The following is a 6,000-nucleotide window of genomic DNA, read 5'->3' on the forward strand; positions in this document are numbered from 1 at the left end:
ACAAAAGGCACAAGTTAATGCTGGAAATGCCTAAATTGTTAACCTTGATTCACATGTACTTCCTGTAATACTTGGCCTATTTTACATTTACTCAGCACAGACAACCTCAAATAAAAAACAAAAATACATTGAAATCTTTAATACTCTATTAGGTGCTAGAAGTGGCTCACTCACGGGGTGTCCCTACCAGGATTTGTGGACGTGTTGGGTCAGTTTTCAGATTGCTTCCCCAGAAAGAGCTACACTCCACCCTATCAAAAGCTAAAAGCTGCCACAAAGGCTATTCTTTCAGAGTTTTCCTTACTCTGATAGCTACCTTTTGAAGGGGGCTTCAGAATTTAATAGAAGCAAAAGGGCTTGCTTGAAAGCCTTTCCTTGCTGGGTCACGTTGGGCTGCACTCAAATCATTACTGAAAGAACTTCTCTTGGACAAATTCAGCTTTATATTACCACTGATCAGTCCCCGCTAAATGTCAGTAAACAACCAGATGACTTCAGTGAGGCAATACCCAGGTTTTTATTCTAATCTTTATTTTTATTTATTTGCAGATAAACTAGGAGTAAATGTTAGTATTGAAGACATACAACCTGAACGATTAAAATCAGGGTCTCACAGCAAGCTTTGTATCGGACGGCCATTTTAGCATTTGAGCCTCAGAGACATGACTGCACTTTGTGAGCTTTAAAATATAACTATAGTCTTGGTCACACAGTTTAAGAGCGATTTATCTAAATTAAACGCACAAAAATGCACAAATTAAATATTATGTGTCATATTTAACATACTGCAAAAGCACAATTTTCGAACAGCATTTCACTTTATATCTCTTTCTAAATAGAATTTTTCATATTTTAAAATGTTAGACATAATACCTAAACCTGTTAAGAAGAGTTGTCCGGCTGGTTACGGTTTATGAAGTGTCATCTCGAGGGCACAAAGCTGGAGGAGTGTCAGAGCAAAATAACAAGAGTGGTGCTTAATGAAGAAGCCAGATATTACCCCAGAATGCTAGTGGTCAGGGAGCACAGTAAGTGCTCCTTTAAGAAAGTGGGCAACATGAAGGCTGCCTTGGAGGTACAGCTCTTTAAGGACGGTTTTCTCCAATAATTATAATGAAGTGCTGTATTTCAATACATTCATTTATAATGGATATGTATACTGATGTTAACAAAATTGTGGTATTTGAAATTTTATACCTTTTTTATTAAAGTTTACCGTTATTGTTCAAATGAACAATATTGTGCCTTTTTCTGTAAAAGAACATAAATATAATGTATAAATACTAATGACAACAAGACCTTTAACATGCTTGTATATCAAAGTAATTACATCACTATCCTTTAAACTATTACTGGCATTCACAAAAAGAAAAATGTAGTGCAGAACTTGAATTTGAAGGTGAATCCCCATGTCTATAACACAAAGTCTAACAACAAGTGGGAGAGGGAGGTATAATCTTGGGGGGATTTCATTATAGGGTTTGTAAAGGATGTCATGGTCTACCTGATTAAATTTAGCATGTGCACATATTAAATTTATTCTCTTGACATTTTGTCTCTTGTAGCTAATAAGTACCACTCAAAATACACACTTAAAATATAAATTCAATCATTATTATATCTGTACTGTTGAATTAGTGAATTCTAAGATAATTCAGCATATTCCCTTTTAAAGCACTTTTTGTTTTTTGTTTTTTTCTGGTTTGTCAGAGACTTTGTTAGGTCTGTAACATTTGCTGTTGTATGATTTATACTTACATCATTAATATGTTAAAAAAATATTATTAAAGAGTCATAATGGATGAGTTAAATTACTTTAAATTTCAAATGTCATAAACTCCTGGGGCCTCATACATAACGGCGTGTGTAGAATTCACACTAAAACAGCGCAAGGACAAGAGCGGAAATGTGCATACGCACAAAAACTTTCAGATGCATAAATATGCGCGTTTGCCAACTTCTACGTTCTTCCGCTCCATAAATTCCGTTCAGCATGAAAAGTAATACATGTGCACGTGCCTGCTGTCCCACCCAAACACCTCCCAGAATTACGCCTCTTTGAATATGCAAATCAATGTAAATAGCCCTTAAGCTCGGCGTTCTGTGAAAAGGCAGTGGCAAAGCACGGGGTAAAATAGAAGAATTTCAGTGAATACCAAGTGGAGGCAAGGAAAAATGTACTATTTTTGTTGGTTTAAACAGTGGTATAAACAACAAAAGAAAGTTGATCGAGTGACATAGTGTCGGAGAAACTCGAAAACTGAAATTCACAAAGTCGCAGTGCCTGGTTGTCTCCACACATACCGCTTAGAATTAAGGCCAAAAAGTTCTATCTTGGTCTCATCAGACCAGAGAATCTTATTTCTCACCATCTCCGAGTCCTTCAGGTGTCTTTTAGCAAACTCCATCCGGGCTGTCATGTGTCTTGCCTCTCCTCAGTGTGTGGAGACTTCCAGGCACTGCTCATCACTTGTCCAATACAGTCCCCACAGTGAAGCATGGTGATGACAGCATCATGCTGTGGGGGTGTTTTTCAGCTGCAGGGACAGGACGACTGATTGCAATCGAGGGAAAGATGAATGCAGCCAAGTACAGGGATATCCTGGACAAAAACCTTCTCCAGAGTGCTAAGGACCTCAGACTGGGTCGAAGGTTTACCTTCCAACAAGACAATGACCCTAAGCACACAGCTAAAATAATGGAGTGGCTTCACAACAACTCTGTGACTGTTCTTGAATGGCCCAGCCAGGGCCCTGACTTAAACCCAATTGAGCATCAATGGAGAGACCTAAAAATGGCTGTCCACCAACATTTACCATCCAACCTGACAGAACTGGAGAGAATCTGCAAGGAGGAATGGCAGAGGATCCCCAAATCCAGGTGTGAAAAACTTGTTGCATCTTTCCCAAGAAGACTCATGGCTGTATTAGCTCAAAAGGGTGCTTCTACTAAATACAGAGCAAAGGGTCTGAATACTTAGGACCATGTGATATTTCAGTTTTTCTTTTTTAATAAATCTGCAACAATTTCAAAAATTCTTTTTTTGTCTGTCAATATGGTGTGCTGTGTGTACATTAACGAGGGAAATAATTTAAATAATTCTAGCAAATGGCTGCAATATAACAAAGAGTGAAAAATTGAAGGGGGTCTGAATACTTTCCGTACCCACTGTATGTGTGTGTATATATAGCAAATTACCCGTGCTTCACAGTGGAGAAGTAGTGTGTTAAAGAAGCAATGAAAAAGGAAAGGAAACATTTTGAAAATTGATGATTGTCAATGTAATTGCTTTGTCACTGTTGTGTGTGTGTATATATATATATATATATATATATATATATATATATATATATATATATATATATATATATATATATATATATATATATATATATATATATATATATATATATATATATATATATATATATATACACACACACATAAACGTATAGCCTAGATATACATATACACATATATATAAATATATATATATATTATATAGTAATCCCTCCTCGATCGTGGGGGTTGCGTTCCAGACCCGCCCGCGATAGGTGAAAATCCACGAAGTAGAAACCATATGTTAGTATGGTTATTTTTATATATTTTAAGCCCTTATAAACTCTCCCACACTGTTTATAAATATTCCCCGCAGAGTTATACAGCATAATCCCTTTGTATTCTCTTTGATAATAGGTAAGATTCATTGAAATTATGTATATAAACACACTGTTTATATACAGTAAAACCTAAATATTATTTTAAAGATATTGAGTGTCTCCGATATCACATATGTTACAGCCATTACGATAGACAGGCCACCAGCAATAAATTTGTACAATGCAAGAAAAATAGTATACAGTACATGTACCAAGTACTGTAAGTAGAAAATTAATTATGGTTACTCACCAACAATGACACGATGACTTGTCCGATAACAATGAGTTTAATTTTACTGCACAACAAAGGAGAGCGTTACTGCCCTTCTTAAGGAGCCACTTCAGGCGATTGTGTAGCACTGCCGTTGTTCTTCTTCTGGCAGTCTTCAATCCAAATCCCTAAAGCAGACTCCATCCAGACTACTGCCTTATTACATCCACTTACAAATCGTTTTGCACCCTGGTTAAAAGGACACTGCGGCCGTAGATCTTATATTCCTTCCCTACTTTTTAAATAAAAAGAATCGTAGCCTTCAACAAATCCAAAACGTTTACCTTTTCGGCAATCGTTAACATCTTCTGTTTGCGCTTGGGCACGCCCCCTGAAGCAGTAGCAGATCGTTTTGGAGCCATAATGAAGGGCTTGACTATGCACAAAGATAAACACAAAAGAGCACAACTCTTTGCACAGCGAAACACGTTGATGCTGAATGAGCGAGACGAGACTTCCTGGTTAACACTGCATTCAGCACGCAGGAACTTAACTGCGTGCTCTGATTGGTTAGCTTCTCAGTCATCCGCCAATAGCGTCCCTTGTATGAAATCAACTGGGCAAACCAACTGAGGAAGCATGTACAGAAAGTAAAAAGACACATTGTCCGCAGAACCCGCGAAGCAGCGAAAAATCCGTGTTATATATTTAGTTATGCTTTTATATAAAATCCGCGATAGAGTGAAGCCGCGAAAGTCGAAGTGCGATATAGCAAGGGATTACTATATATCTCTCTATCTGTATCTGTATATTAATATACATATACACACAGTCTTTGGGGTGCGAGCAACTGTTGCTGGAGGTGCCAGAATCCATGAAGGAAGAAAAATAAATTAAGATTTTGTACAAATGTTTTTCATTTATCCATTCCTAAATAATTAAATGGGCAGGCTATTTCGTATCAGTGCAATATGCTGTTTGCTAAAACGGATGACTCCCGCTCTTACGTGCAAGTCTGCCTGGATATTATGAACTATAGTATCTGTTCAAGTTCTATTTAAATTTTAAATAGAAGGAATTTTTATTTAGTCGACAGAATATTATTCCGGAATAAATCAACTCAAACCTTAAGTAACTTATATTTTGCTGTCCATAAAAATATATCCTGTCTAAATTATACAAATTCAAATATGAACATGGTGCATAACAAAACCTGGAAATATAAATAAAATGTGTTCCTTTCAGCAATAACAAATCAAATCATTCTGTTGTCTTTGCTCATATGTCATTTTATTAGAGCTGGACGCCTGGCATCTTTTTTTGGCAACAAGTTGAAGAGCTTCTCACACAGATATGTGCTACCAAACATTCACAAGGTTCAAGCCGCATGTAGACGGAGCTGGAGCATTTTTGCGGGAATGGAGTGAATAAACTGTGCGGGCCGTGCAGTATTGTACTTTGCGTTCAGTGTGCCATTACACTGCAGCTCAATCACCTCCATCTGAATCTGCACAGGTGCAGTTTCCACATCGACGGCAAATGGTTTGGGAAACCTCTCAAAATAGTTTTTTTGTTCTTTAAAGCCACCAAAGCGCAGTGCGAACTCAGTGCGCTCAGTTTATCAGCAAAGTGCGTATTTGGGAACAATGAACACCGTTGTGCGGACTTGGTTCAACATTACTTGGCAACAGGGAAAGTGGGGCAAGTTGCACTGGTGCATTTGTGTCTCCCATAAAAGTAGCTTCACTTGAAATCACTTTGTGATTTTGCACGGGTAAAAACGTCGGCTGAAGTGTCAGATTCTTCTTTAACTCTTCTGCTTTCTGTATCTTGTGCATTGCATTCAGGTCTTTCAGGTTATCTTGATGTTTTGTCTCATAGTGCCGTCTTAGATTAAATTCTGTAATTACAGCCACATTAGCTCCACAAATGAGACACACGGGTTTACCGGCAATGTCAGTAAACATATACTCCCATCGGTTTTTAAAGGCTCTATGTTCAGAATCACCTTTTCTCTTTGGTATCGTGTGGGCTAGCTTGGCAATAACTTGCAGCATCATAAGCTAGACTTGACTAACGCGGTAAGTGTTCGGCAAGGCAGCTGAAACGCTGCATTATGGGATCTGTAGT

At 37.6% G+C, this 6,000-nt stretch overlaps 1 protein-coding gene across 2 annotated transcripts in view; it reads left to right on the top strand.

The window, feature by feature from the left end:
- Positions 1 to 6,000, top strand: part of LOC120525693 (CSC1-like protein 1) — a 148,901-nt gene that overhangs the window by 61,211 nt on the left and 81,690 nt on the right. The gene's annotated exons all lie outside the window — the stretch shown is intronic.

Source organism: Polypterus senegalus, chromosome 3 (assembly GCF_016835505.1).
Source record: "Polypterus senegalus isolate Bchr_013 chromosome 3, ASM1683550v1, whole genome shotgun sequence".
Lineage (NCBI taxonomy): Eukaryota > Metazoa > Chordata > Cladistia > Polypteriformes > Polypteridae > Polypterus > Polypterus senegalus.